This window comes from Rhincodon typus, chromosome 9 (assembly GCF_021869965.1).
Source record: "Rhincodon typus isolate 14 chromosome 9, sRhiTyp1.1, whole genome shotgun sequence".
In the NCBI taxonomy this organism is placed as follows: Eukaryota; Metazoa; Chordata; class Chondrichthyes; order Orectolobiformes; family Rhincodontidae; genus Rhincodon; species Rhincodon typus.
This window is the reverse complement of record NC_063340.1, coordinates 33175737-33191412: the sequence shown is the minus strand read 5'-3', so window position 1 is coordinate 33191412 and position 15676 is coordinate 33175737. Positions and strand designations below refer to the sequence as shown.

Genomic DNA, 15676 nt, shown 5'->3' with positions numbered 1-15676 from the left:
AAAATACCACACCTGACAGACCCATGCTGATCCCTTTAAATGACACTATGTAGAAGTAGGGTCAGTGGGATGGGGTCACACTAGTCCTTTGGGCAGCTGAATGCATGTTTAGCTGAGAATGTTTAGGAGAGTCCATTAACAAATTGTACAAGAACCAGGATGGCAGGTTGGATACCAAAGTAGTGTTAAATGCTGAGTAACATCACTACCTGTCAGATTTGTTGGGATTAGTCAGGATCTTGATGAGCACCCCTCACATTCGATAATTCATTTCACTATCATGGAGGAATCTTTCTAACATGTGCAAAATTGCAAAATCAGAATAGGACTTTTTCCCAGAGGACTGTCAAAGTGTTGTTAACCAAGGGAAGAGGGAAGCTTATGATGCAGATTTGTGTCTTTGAACTTAATTCAGATCAGAAGGAGCAGTAGATCTCCCTAGACTCGTCAATGTGTCTTAGGGCTTTCCCTGTCCTAACCATTCATGATCCTGCACATTGAATTATTGCTCCTGTAATGACTGGAACAAGTGCCAGGTGGATCCATGGACAATGAGATCCTTGATTGGGATTGTTAACCCGGGCCAATCAGGGAACCCTGGCTGACAGATATAAATAGGAGATTCAGAGACTCTCCTCATTCTAGGGACTGGCTCTGAGTTGGCTAGTCATGTTCACATGTAAATAAAGGTGGCTTAGTGATGGGATACTGGCCTCTGTGCAGTTATTTCAGCTCCCAGCTGGGAATTGCAAATTCCCAGCCCTTTCTGTTTGCTCTGGAAACCCTTCACCCACTAAAGTCCAGTACTCTCCTCCTTCTATGGTTGCAATCTCCTGAGGAGGAAGTCTCATTCTTGTCAGTTATCTAGGCAGTGAGCCTATGCCTGGACTTTGCTTTCTATTATTTAAATGAAGCATGTCATTGAGATCCCTCCACATGCTTATCTGTATGGTTACGCTGCTAACAAATGCACACACAATATTCGCACTCCTCCCCATCCTCCACAAATCCTGCAAATAAACATTGAGGTTGCTAGCGAAGCTGGTAGAATAATTTGAGAAGGTTCCCTACATGTCAGCAATCAGGAATTTGTATTGCTGGCCTCACAGACAAATTTTGTGCTTAGATTGCAAAGCATGCACCTTGATCTTGGAACTAATCATTTGGTGCCCTAATAAAACCCAGGAAAAGATGATCAACCACAATTCCACTTTGCTGTATAGTGCAGACATGTACCTTTTAAACCTATAACCTCTGCAATTAGATTTGTACCTTTTGATAGTCCTTCACTTTTTTACATTTTTATACTGCCATTTTATTCATTTTTCATATTAGAATGGTGGCCAAGGTATCATTACACTAATATAAAAATTAGGAAATACATATTGATGCAATGTCAATGAAGTCACATTGAAATTATAGGTATTAACTGTTGTATAAAGATAATTGTATAAAACTGTGCAACAGTGTCAAAAATTAGCAATGATATGAAGTTGAAACTCCCCAGCATTAATTTTTAATGATTGAAAAGACCAGACTATTTCCACATCTATTTTTAATGGTTAAACCAGTGGTAATGGGAGGCCTGTGAGAAGTGCTGTGTGTGCATTCAATTATGCATGCATGAGCTCTGCCTTGCCCAATTTCACAAGAATGTGAGCAGCCTGTGAAAACAAAGTTCTGTCCTTGGTTTGCTATTTTGTGCTCTGTGTGTGTGTGTGTGTGTGTGTGTGTGTGTGTGTGTATGTCTGTGTGTCTGTGTGTGTGTCTCGCTGTCCCTTTTCTGTTTTACTTTTACCTCTCTCTTTTCTTTACCATTTCCTAATCATTATTTTTCCTCCATTCCATCTCTTCCTCCATTTTCTCTATCCTTTTTCTTTCCACAGTCCAGCTATATATAGCTAGAACATAATAGGTGTCAACTGAGAAGCGAGGACTGCTGCAATCTAAATCCCAGCCCATACTCAACAGCTCAAGATGAGATTATGAGAGCATTAGGTAAAGCTGCATATTTGGTGTATATGCACAATTTGGTACTCACTTCCATGTTTTTCATTCAACTTTGTTATAATCTAATGGAAATTTGATTTATGATTGCATTAAAATATGCATTTCCTGTTTAAACTGCATTTTCATGCTTCATATTTCAGCAGCTTTCACATGAACAAAATCTTTTGCTAAGACCATGGACCATGTGCTGCATGTTGTGGAACAATTCGGTTTATGACCCAGCTTCACCATTTTCTCTTTATCTTAGATTGCTTTTTGAATTAGATCACATCATTGTAGGCAATATCTGTTCAGAGTATAGTTAAATGAAAAATAAATCACCATAGCAACACGATTAGAACCTTTAATCCATGAGCAGTAAAAGTTATACCACAAATAACCTTTTTAAGTTATTATAACATTATATAATATATAATTTGCACTATATATGCTATGCATACCATATTATAAAAATTCTACCATGAACTTGTTATGATCATGTCAGAATTTTCACAAAGTATTCGATGATGAAAGATAATTCTGTCCCCCTGGTGGTGAACTAAAGAAATGTTAACAGTGCTTTTGTTTTCTCCTAATTGTTTTCAGACCTCAGATGCCCAGTCTCCTTGCATTCTTTTCCTGAGTGGGCTATTTGTTGGGAAACGGTTCAAAGGTACTGAACACCCTGGTGCCCTTAACCTACGTGCCAACCAACAGAATAAAACAAAATGAAGGTGCTGCAGATGCTGGAGATCTGAAATGCCAGCAGAAAGTGCAGGAGAAACTCAGTAGGTCATGTTGGACTTGAAATGTTAACTCTGTTTCTCTCTTTACAGGTGCTTCCAGATCTGTCAACTAATACAGTGTTGGTTTGGCTTAGTTGATAGCAACCTAAATTTGAGCCAGAAGGTTTTGGCTCATGCTCTATAGCAGGACATTGGAGGAATTTTGAATATTGCAATATATCAGAGTTATAGCTTGCCACATGCTTGTTTACCTTATCTTGCAGTATGCAAGTTGACCATAATTCCTTAAATGGTGAGAAGTGTAAATAAAATTGAACTGATCAGAAGTCTTACTGCAGGATTCTAGAAAATCAGCATGAGAGATATACCAGCATCACATTCTTGATCAAAAGTTTAGAATGGGAATTATACTTTGCAACTTTCTGGAGTCTTACTACTTGGATGAGCAAGCATACAGGATCAAGAAGCTTGGAGATCACATCACCTACCTGAAGAGACTGGAAGACCCTGAGAATGGCATGGGAGAATACCTGTTTGACAAACTCACCTTCTAGGTGTTGAAATGTAATCCAAACCTGCTTTCCTGTCTCTTGCTGAATAAAATTATTAATCATGAAGTAGAAATAAAAAGCAGGGGAAAATACATTATGTTCTATAAAAATAGTATGCACTGGTTGGAACTGACAGAAACAAATACCTAGAGCTCGCTGCCAATGATAATAACAGGTAATCATTCACACAAAATACAAAGACCAGACTCTGAGTGATATGGTCTGCGGTGAGATGTGTGTTAGAATCAGGATAGATATTCAGTGATGCACATCTCAATGTCGAGATTATCGCATCACATTTTATATGCTATTCTCAAGTGGTTTGGTGAGATTCTTGCTAGGTAGTGGCGAGTTGCCACTTGGCACATATTATTGTTTGTTTAATGCCTTATCAACCGCTCAACTCACCACGGGTTGTGATATTACCAAACTCACCATGCAAACTAGTCACTGAGAAAACTCAGCTTGAAAACTACAGAAAAGTGGGTTTTGGTGGATATGACTTGCCACTTGCTATAAAAGACTTCCATGTTGGGCAACAGCATCAACATTTTAAGTAACCTTAATGGACCCCAGGCACATGCATCCTTCATTCACGGATGTTGGAATCTGACTACACCAGCAACTGTCATTCCAATAATGTAGCAGGGACACTTTGCACTCAGGAATGCACACCCTGCTCATGGATTGGACCAGGCTGCACATGTGGGGCTCTTCTTTCATTGTTTTAGTATTCAGTCTGAGCCTGGCTACTTGCCACATCCCTGCCTTGCATGGCCTTGGCTTTTTGCATATTATCCCCTCATCTAGAGCTACCAGGCTCCTAATACTACCATCTTGCCATGCCATTTAGCACAGCCACAAAGCCAAGAAGTTTGTCACAGTTGTCAGCAATATTTCCTCTCAGCTGTACAGTTGTGCAATCGCTCGTCGAGCTTACACATCTTGATCACCACTTCCGGAGTCATTGTCATGCACAGACCTCAGAAATTTGTGCCACAGCAGCAAAGGTTAGGGGGGAAGTAGGTTACTAGGAGGCTTCAGCCCAGTCAAGGGGGTTAGTCTTCACTCAGGGGATCCCAGTACAGTAGGTCAAGGACATCCTCTGATAACAATCCAGAGGCTGTTAGTGCGGTCAGAGTCAGGATCATCCACTCTTTAGGGATGAGGAGCTGAATGATTATAGCACACTGTCTACTTGACTCTTTCTGCCCTACTGTGGGCTGTTTTCCTCATGGAATAAGAAACAGGCAGGTATTAAGGGAGATGAAAGTAGGTGGAATAGCTATTACTGTTGAGGCAAGTCAGTAGGTTACCCAGGTGGGTGAGTAGACAACGCAGAAGGCATGCAAGTTTAGTGGTGTCACAGATTATGTTGGGTAAAGGGGAGTGGGGAAGATGTTGCAGGCATTCATGAGAGTGGTAGAGCATGAACCTTAGAGCGTACAGTATCAGAGAGAAAGTATGAAGTATTAGAGGGAAGATGAAGGCACCTATGGCTCTAATAGAGAAGAATATTAACCTTCTCCGTACAGTGTTGGAGTTTTCTCTAGATGAGTGTGACTGCTCTAACCCAGGCGGCAAACTTGGACAAGGCTGGCAAAATTGTTTCTTCCAGTGCTTATCCTGGGGAAGAGGATGTCCCACCTGCACACTATCCTGCTCACCAGAAACTGTGGGACAATGTCTGCAAAGCAGGATGCTAATATCCCCCAACTGCTATATCCAGGGCAAATGTCAGGAACTGTGCAGGGTAACTCCACATTGACAGTAATTTTCTGGGTGCACAGCAGCCTTTTAACCATGGAATGCCGCGTCTCCAGTGACTGGTGAGTGAGGAAAGGCACATGGCAAGATGTAATGGAAATCAGATGTGATACCTGCCATAAGGGCTGAAATTTCAAGTAATGCAGAAATTCCAAGTAATGTGGTAAGATATGGCGAGAAAATGTGCTCGGCTCTGTTGCAAGAATCACTCCACTGATCTTAATGCCATAAAACCATAAGATTCAGCCCTTTTTTTTGCAAGGCAGTCTATCGGCAATCTTTCTTCCCAAAAATAATTCCATAATGGAACAAACTGCCAAAGGAAATAGTCACAAATCCATCACTTGAAATCTTCCTGGCCCATCCTTGGATTATTTCAATTATCTCAGCAGATAATTCCTGGTTCACTAGCAGTACCCATAAAAATGTTGACAGAATAGGGACAGTAGTCTTAGATACCAGTACAACTAAAGCAGGCACAAGCATGTAATCTTGGCTGACATTTGTTCTAAAATACGGTGGCTTCCTTCAGAGGAGTATTTTCTCCCCTTGTTTATCTGGATATAAAAGATTCTTTGATGCTGTTGCAAGAAGAGCTGTGAATTCTTCAGATCACCTAGTCAATGTTCATTCTTTAGCCAACACCATCATGAACAACTGTCAAGCATGTCATATGCAGTGAATCATTTCGTATGCCATATATCTGAAAAAAACTGTGTCTCACAGCATGCAAAAAGTAATCCCAGCATTTGCACAGAGTGCAGAAAGATCATCAGTTCCAGAGATCTACTACACTCCAGTAACAGAAATGGAGCAGCAAAAACAGTTACCATGGCAACATTACTCTCAACAGAAACAACACTCCCTAGAGAAGAAAATCATTCTAGGAATGGGTAGAAATCAAAAGAGTAGCCAATGATAATGCATATACTGATGTGGTGGGAGACCTGCATAACTTAATAGAGTTTTTTTTTGTGTAGAATCCCCACAGTGTGGAAACAGGCCATTCAGCCCAACAAGTCCACACCAACCCTCCAACCAGCATCCCAAGCAGACCCATCTCTACCTTGCAAACCTGCATTTCCCATGACTGGCGGACCTAACCTACACATTCTTGAACATTATGGGTAATTTAGCATGGCCAATCCACCTAACTTGCACATCCTTGGACTGTGGGAGGAAACCAGAGCACCTGGCGAAAACCCAAGCAGACATGGGGAGAACATACAAACTCCACACAGACAGTTGCCCAATCCTGGAATCAAACCTGGGCCCCTGGCATTGTGAGGCAGCAGTTCTAACCACTGAGCCACCGTGCCACCCTTAATAATGACTATGGATGGAATCTTATAGGGGTCTGAGTGATGAGGGCTATGGCAGGATGTGTGCTAGACTTGGACAACAAGTCTGGAAAAATCCATCTCAAAGTCAGGACAACTTGTACTGTCTTTTATGTTTTTCACAAGCAGCATGGCATGATTTTTGCTTTGCAGCTGTGAGTTACCAATTGATGGGATTGTTGTTTGTTAAACACCTTGTTGTACCATTAATTTCAGCCATCTTATAAAAGGTGGACATTGAGAAAACAAGGAAACCAGAGTACATTTCTATGGATTCAACTCACTACTTTCTCTGAACAACCAATATGTTGCCCATAACTGAACCAAGGATGGTCACGAGGGGATGATTCGTGGGCACCAGCCACTGCACCCTTCCTCCATGGACATTGACATGTGACATCCGGCAACCCCTCATGACCGTCCTTGAACCTCTTGGATGTACTGGCAAAGTGTTCAGGCTGTGCATACTGTCACTGCAGAGTGGCCTCGCAGCTATCATTGAAAGGCTGCAGCAGGAACTGTTTGCACACAGGCACTGATAACCAGCTCACCAATCGGATGAGGCTGCATCTCAGGGCTGTTGACTTGTTTTCATAGTGCGCATTGACTTAGCAGCTACATGCATGCCTTCAACATCAAGCTTTTCCTTGCCATGCCGATTAGCGTAGTCACGCAAATAGGCAAGCTGGCCTTGCTGGTCAGCAGTCCTCAGTCAAGGGGATGTACAGTTTGCTACAGGGCAGAGTGCAATTTTCGGGGAATAGAGGGTTTGAGTTATATAGAGAGACAAGATAGGCTGGGATGTTTTTCACTGGAGCATAGGAGGTTGAGAACATGATGTTATAGAAGTTTATAAAATCATGAGGGGTATAGATCTCACACCTGATCACGCTCCAGCAGCTTATAGTATTATGTTGAACACTACATGTTCAGCAAGTGGGCAGCCGTATCAAACTCTTAGAGGAGTAGTCTTCACTAAAATCCATGGAGACATCCGTCAGTCAAATGTTCTTGACACAGTAAGTCGTGGGCAACCTTCTATAACAGTCCAAGGATTGGTCATGGTGAGGTCTCTGTTCCCTTGGGGGCCCATTCCTCTGTGTTCTAGGAAGTGGGTTATGGTCAGTCCTTTAGCTCGATAGCAGCTAGTTTAGAGGGTAGGGCTAACACAGCTCAGGAGATGTGCAGGCATCAATAATATCTGTTTGTTAACACCTTTTCGTCATAGAGTCATCGAGTCATGGAATCATACAGCACAGAAACAAACCCTTCGTTCCAATTAGTCCATGCTGACCATAATTCCAAACTAGACTAGCCCCACTTGCCTGTACTTGGCCCATATCCCTCCAAACAATTCTCATTCATGTACTTATCCAAATTCTGTTTAAATGTTGTAACTGTACCCGCATCCACCAAATCCTCTGGAAGTTCATTCCACACATAAACCACTCTCTGGGTAAAAAAATTGCCCCTCATGTCTTTAGTAAATTTTTCTCCTCTCACCTTACAAGTGTGTTCACTAGTCTTGAAATCCCCCACCCTATGTAAAAAAAAAACCTGTCAGCCACCCTATATATACCCCTCATGATCTTATAAATTTCTATAAGGTCATCCCTCAACCTCCAATGCTCCAAACACTCTATTCCCAGCAAATTCCTGGTAAATCTTTTCTGAACCCTCTCTAACTTAATAATAACCTTCCCACAACCGGGAGACCAGACCTGGACCAGAAGTGGACAAAGTCCGAACCCCTCAATCTTACTGTTCTACAACATTGCTCAAGGCCCTACTTATAACTGTATTTGTCCTGCCCATGTTTGTTTTACCATAGTGCAACACCTCACTTTTATCCAAATTAAACTCCACCTGCCCATTGACCCAATTAATCACGATCTCTTCGTAATCTTAGATAACGTTCTCCACTGTTCACTATACCACCAATTTTGGTGTTATTCACAAACTTACTAACCATGCCTTCTATATTCCCATCTAAATCATTTATATAAATGACAAACAAAAGTGGACCCAGCACTGATCTTTGTGGAACATCGCTGGTGATAGGCTTCCAGTCCAAAAAATAACCATCCACGATCGTTCTCTGTCTCCTGCTGTTAAGCAAATTTTGTATCCAGTTGGTAAGCTAACTCTGAATGCCATATTATCTAACTTTACTAATTAGTTGTACACCTGGTCTGTGTCAATCTGTGGTCAGGAAGATTTGGTCATGAGTTCAAATGCCACTACAGCACCTAGGGAAATTAACCTTAGTAAGACTGGAATAAAAGAAAACTAATCTCAGTAATGGTGATCACAAAACTACTGTTGTAAAACTCATTTAGTTCACTAATGTCATTCAGGGAAGGGAAACAGCCTCTCATGAAGCCTCATGCATCAGGTTAAATGTGAACAAGGAAATCAATTACTGTCCTCTTTCAGCTGAGGAATCAGCATACCTCCATTTTGAACACCATTTCAATGTACCTTCAAGAGTAGCACGAACACAGAGTATATTCTTAATTTGGGACTTCAATGCCCATTGCCAAGAATGACACAGAAGCACCATTACTTACTGAATACTAAAGGGCAGTACTGAATGTTTGGCAGACTAGACCTGAAGCAAATGATGAGAGAACCAACAAAACTAAAAAACTACTTGACCTCATCCTCACCAATTTAATTGTTCGAGTTGCTTCTAAAAATATTGCTAGGAATGACTGCACAACAGTTCTGATTGAAATGAAATCCCTTCTTCACAGTGAGCATGCCTTCCACTGTGTTGTGTGCTAATGTTATCATGCTATATGAAGAAGAATCACAGTAGATCTAGCAGCTCAATAATAAGCATCCATGAAGTTGGGGAGCAGAGCAGCAACAAAAATGTATTCAGTCACAATCTTTGATCTCATGGTCTGGCATATGCCTTGCTCTATCACTTCCATCGGGTCAGAAGATCAACCTTGGTTCAAAGAGGGAAACAAGAGTACGTACCAGGAACAGTGGGAAGAGTTAAAAATGAGGAGTCAGTCTGGTGAAACTACACACAGGACTATATGCATGCTAAACAGTATCTTGTAACCAACGACTCAGATTGAAATTTCACAGTCTTGCCAGATACAGTTATATGTGGTGGTGGGCACTTAAGCAGAAGAAGGGATTCCACTGAAATCCTGAATAAGAAACAACAATTTCCAGCCAGAAATGACAAATGGATGATCCATTTGGCCTCCTTCTGTGGATAACACCAACGATGTCCATCTTCAGCCAATTCAAACCACTCCATGTGATATCAAACAACAGCTCAAAACTATAGGGATTGAAGATACATATCCCAGATTATGTAAAGAAGTGTTCCTAGATATAGTGGACGCACTGATGGTCATCTTCCAAGATTCTCTCGGATCTGGAACAGTTCCTACGCATTGGACTGTGGCTAACATAACTGTGCTATTTAAAAAGGGAGGCAGAGAGTAAACAGGGAGTAATAGACCATTCAGCTTGACATCAGTAGTGGATAAAATGCTCAAGTTTATTATAAAAGACCACTTGGTGAACAGTGGCAGGATCAGACAGAGTCAGCATAGTTTTACAAAATGGAAACCATGCTTGACAAATCTATTGGAATTCTTTAAGAATGTAACTCATAAAGTTAATAAGGGGTACGCAGTGGACTTGGTTGATTTAGATTTTTAGAAGGTTTTTGACAAAATCCCACATAAACAATTAGCATGTAAAATTAAAGCACATAGAATTGGGATAGTGTATTGACATGAATAGCAAACTGGTTGGCAGACACAAAACAAAGAGTAGGAATAAGCAGGTCTTTTTCTGAATGGCAGGTAGTGACTAGTAAGCATGCAGGCATAGCAGGTGGTGATGAAGTCAAATGGTGTATTGGTTTTCATAGCAAGAGAATTCGAGTACAGCAACAGGATATCTTTCTCCGGTTCAGGCCACAACTGGAATATTGTGTGCAGTTTTGGTTCCTTGTCTGAAGAAGGACATTCTTTCTATGGAGAAAGTACAACAAAGGATTATCAGACTGATTTCTAGGAATGCAGAACATGCTGTATGAGGAAAGATTAAATCTGTTATAACTATGTTAACTGGTGTTCAGAATCTCAGGAAACCCTATAACATTTTAACAGGAATAGACAGGGTAGATGCAGGAAGGACGTTCCCTATCACGGGAGAGTCCAAAACCAGGAGTTGCAGTCTAAGGTTATGGTAGAGATCATTTAGGTCTGAGATGAGGAGAAATTTCTTGACCCAGAGAGTGGTGAGCCTACACAATTCCCTGCCACAGAAAACAGTCAAGCCCAAAAGATTTTATGATTCAAGAACGAGTTAGATATAGCACTTTGGGCTAAAGAGATCAAAGGATATGGGGGAGAAATGGGATCAGGCTATTGAATCAGATAATCAGCTATGATCATAATGATTGGCACAGCAGGTTCAAAGGTCATGTGCCCTATTCCTGCTACTATTTTCTATGTAATGAATGTCATGTTGAGGTTGGACAGGACTTTGGTGAAGCCTCTTCTGGAGTAATGCGTCCAGTTCTGGTTGCCCTGTTATAGGAAGGATATAATTAAGCTAGACAGGGTTCAGGGAAGATTTACCAGGATGTTAGGAATGGAGGGTTTGCATTATATGAAGAGGCTGGATAGGCTGGGACATTTTTCACTGGAGCATCAGAGTTTGAAGGGTGTCCTTACAGAGATTTATAAAATCATGAGGGGCATAAATAAGGTGACTATCAAGGGTCTTTCCCTAGGGTGGAGGCACTCAAAACTGGGTGCCATACTTTTAAAGTGAGTGGAAAAAGATTTTAAAAAGACAATATTTTTTACTCAGAGTGGCTTGTGTGTGGAATGAACATCCAGAGAAAGCAGTGGATATGGGTGCAATTACATTGTTTAAAAGACATTTGGATAAGTACATGAATAAAAAGTATTTGGAGGGATATGGGCCAAGTGCAGGCAGGTGGGACTAGTTTAGTTTGGGACTACTTCTGCATGGACTGATTGGACCAAAGGGTCTCCTTCTCTGCTGTATGATTCTATGACTCTATAATTTTATCTTTAACAAGTTGGATATCTCCCCAACAGATTAACTCAAAATCCTTTGAATTACATTTACAGAAATTGGCACCAAAATTTGGTTTCAAATTAAAATTGCAACGACTTGAAATTTAGTGTTAGGATGTGAGGAACTTTTACGGACAGCTGTGGTTGCTGAAACTAACTTAGGCCTCAACATATAATTAAATGAAGCACCCAAACAAATGTATGTCAGTCCTGAATCATAACATTTTAGGTCATACGTTTCATAAATCTTTGGACTAAAATAATCAGTTGATAAGCAGTAGTTCAGAAAACTATGAATAAAAATCATTTACATTACAGAAATCATTCTACTACGAGACCATGACACAAATCTAGAGGACAAAAGCAATTTGACTATTTAAACACATCCTCAAGATGTCTTAAGTTCTCCCAAAGTAGTTAGAACATTATATTCCTAAAATAGTAATAGAATATTCTCTAAAACATGGGCTTACTTTCAATTGCCAAATGCATCTCTTCATTTCCTAAGGATACTGACTCATATCAATCCAAATGCTTTTCATTAATAAGACTTCATTTAGAAGAAGGACTTGAAATGGGAAATGTAAACAAAAAAAAGCTGGAATATTTAGCAGGTTAGGCAGCATTTGTGGAGATAAAAGTGAAGGTAAAATTTCAGTTTATTACCCTTTATCAAAACTGACGAAAGAGCAAAAATATGGAGGAGAAAGGACGAAGAACAAAAGAGAAATTATACAAAAAATGGCTCAATAATTGAAGTTGAGTATCACTGAAAAAAGGCAGAGTATTGATTGTACCCAACCAGCCCAGCTTGCAAAACACAGAATATATTGTGCTCAACTTTCCTCAGGTATTAAGGAGCACTAGTGCTGGACACCACCCCTTGAAGTGAATCATGAAAACCTGCACTTTGTGCCAGGTTCAAGGAACTCCTTCCGTTGCCAAGTGAAGAGAAAATTTTTCATACTTTGGAACATTGATTTTGAACAACAAACATATTGGGGACAGAGGTGTAATTCATCGCCACCAGAGCAACATCAGCAATCAAATTTTCAGGTTTCAATAACTGGCAAATTCCTATTTGTTGATGGTGCCAGGATGAGGGGACACAGAGTTCTGGGGTGGCATGTGTGTGTTGAGGTGAGGGTAAGTTGCAACGTTTTTGCAGTGAGTGGTAATGATCTGGAAGTTGCTGTCCATGAGGGGCTGGAAACTTGAGGCGATCAACAATTTCAAAAGGAAATCTTGAAGGAAATAAATAGGGAAATAAATAAATAAATAAAATAAACAGGGGGAAACAGGGAGCAAGCAGGGGAGTGGGACTGACAGGATTGCTGCATATAGACGCAGCATTACCTTGATGGGCTGAATGGCTTCCTCTTGCACTGTTATGATGAGATATTCTCTTATCGTGATGTTGATTGAGAATAAGCAATCGTCAGTGCTTCTAACCAATCTGTAACCTTCATGACATTTTGGGAGTTGCAAGAGATTTCAGATTTTCAATGTCCTTTAAGTGGATAAAAATCTTTGCAGATTTCTCACCTAAATAGCTGAGCTCTAATTTGAAGACTATGCCCACTTGTTACAGATTCCCACCCAAGATGATACATTTTCTTTTAACTGCACTGTCAAATTCCTTTCTTGTCATAAACACAGTAATGAGATTAAACCCTCACAATGCTTTCCTCCCCCCTCCACCACCCCGATCAACATCCAAAATTCAAGGGACTATAACTTGCATTTTGTGTGACCTCTCCTTGTAATTTAACCTCTTAAAATATCCTTCTTGTAAATCTGCTTTACAATTCTGACAAGGTTGTTGCATTCTTCCTAAGGGGGAATGTCCTCCTAGAGCAATGTACAATAATTATAATTTAAAGGCCTTTATTTTTGGAATCCACAAATCAGTTAGGTAGTGCAGAAGTGCTAATTAATTTCTTCTATAAGGTATATGTGAAGTATTCCAGGGGAATTGTGGGCTGTTCTGGAATCCACAGTATAGGAAGGATGTGAATGCATTGGAAAGGGAGTGGAGGAGATTTACCAGGATGTTGCCTGGGCTGGAGATTTTCAGTTACAAAGAGAGACTGGACAGACTGGACTTGTTTTCTTTAGAGCAGAGGATATTGAGAGGGACATGATTGAGATGTACAAAATTATGAGGGGTATAGATAGGGTAGACATCAAGAAACCTTTCCCCTTAGTGGAAGGATCAATGACTAGGGAGCATAGATTTAAGATAAGGGGCAGAATGTTTAGAGGAGATGTGAGAAAAAGTTTTTTCACCTAGAGGATGATATGAATCTGGAACTCACTGCCTATAAGGGTGGTAGATACCGAAACCCTCATAATATTGAAATAGTATTTAGATGTGCACACGCAATGTGAAAGCATAGAAGGCTATGTTGGAAAATGGGATTAAAATAGTTAGGTCTTTTTGACCAGCACAGATTCGATGGTCGAAGGGCTTTTTTCTATGCTGTAGATTTCTATGATTCTATGAATCGCTATGATCCATTGGAATATGCTGACATTGTCTATGACTATTGCCACAGGAATTTTTTGTATTCATGGATGTAAGCATCACTGGCCGGGCCAGCATTCACTGCTCACCCCAAATTACCCTCGAGAAGGTAGTGGTGAGCTGCCTTCTCGAACCGCTGTAATCTTTGTGGTGTAGGGACATCCAAAATGCCGTTATGGCAGTATTTCCATGATTTTGTCCCAGTGACACTTAAGGAACTGCAATATATATCCAAGTCAAGATGGTGAGTAGTTTGGAGGGGAACTTGCAAATTCCTGGAATGGCAGGACTGACGTATGAGGCGGGATTTAATTGTTTAGGATTGTATTTACTGGCGTTTAGAAGAATCAGGGGACATCTCATAGAAATCTATAAAATTGCAACAGGACTAGATAGTTTAAATGCAGGAAAGATGTTCCTGATGGTGGGGGAGTCTAGAACCAGGGGTCATGTTTGAGTATTATAAGACCATACGACTGTAAGACATAGGAGTGGAAATTAGATCATTTGCCTCATCAAGTCTGCTCCGCCATGCAATCGTGGCTGATAAGTTTCTCAACCTCATTCTCTCGCTTTCTCCCTGTAACCTTTGATCTTCTTGATAATCAAGAACCTACCTATTTTTGTCTTAAATATACTCAATGACCTAGCCCCCACAGCCTTCTGTGGCAATGAATTCCATAGATTCACCACTCTCTGGCTGAAGAAGTTTCTCCTCATCTCTGTTCTAAAGCGTCTGCCCTTTACTCGAAAGCTGTGCCCTTGGGTCCTAGTCTCTCCTGCTAATGGAAACATCTTCCCAATGCCCACTCTGTCCAAGCTGTTCAGTATTCTGTCGGTTTCAATCAGATCCCCCCTCATCCTTCTAAATTTCATTGAATATAGACCCAGAGTCTTCAAACGTTCCTCATACATTAAGCCTTTCATTCCTGGGATCATTCTCATGAACATCCTCTGGATCTGCTCCAGAGCCAGTACATCCTTCCTGAGGTATGGGGCTCAAAACTACTCACAATGTTCTAAATGTGGTCTGACAGAGTCTTTGACCGTCAGAAGTACATCCCTGCTTTTATATTCTAATCCTCTCAAAATAATGCCAACATTGCATTCGCCTTCTTAACGACTGACTCAACCTGCAAGTTAACCTTAAGAGAATCCTGGACTAGGACTCCCAAGTCTGTTCACATTTCAGATTTCTGAATTTTCTCCCCATTTAGAAAATAGTCTATGCCTCTATTCTTCCTACTAAAGTGCACGACTTTGCACTTTCCCACATTGTATTCCATCTGCCACTTCTTGCCCTCTCTCCCTAACCTGTCTAAATGCTTCCTCAGCCTCCCCAGCTCATCAATACTACCTGTCCCTCCACCTATCTTTCTGTGATCTGCAAACTTAACCAGAATGCATCAGTTCCTTCATCTAGATCATTAGTGTACAGTATGAAAAGTTGTGGCCCCAGCACTGACCCTTGCAGAACACCACTAGTCACTGGCTGTCATCCTGAGAAGGACCTTTTATCCACAATCTCTGCTTTCTGCCAGACAGCCAATCTTCTATCCATGCTAGTACCTTGCCTCTAACACCATGGGCCTCCTGTGCAGCACCTTGTCAAAGAGTATTATGGTAAATCTTTTAGGACTGAGAAGAGAGAAATTTATTCACCCAGAGA

At 40.9% G+C, this 15676-nt stretch overlaps 1 long non-coding RNA gene across 1 annotated transcript; it reads left to right on the top strand.

The window, feature by feature from the left end:
- The first annotated feature begins 2495 nt into the window (after positions 1–2495).
- Positions 2496–3365, top strand: LOC125484116. Its single transcript, XR_007262974.1, has 2 exons — positions 2496–2662; positions 2826–3365. It is a non-coding gene; the product is annotated as an uncharacterized LOC125484116 (long non-coding RNA).
- The last annotated feature ends 12311 nt before the right edge of the window (positions 3366–15676 follow it).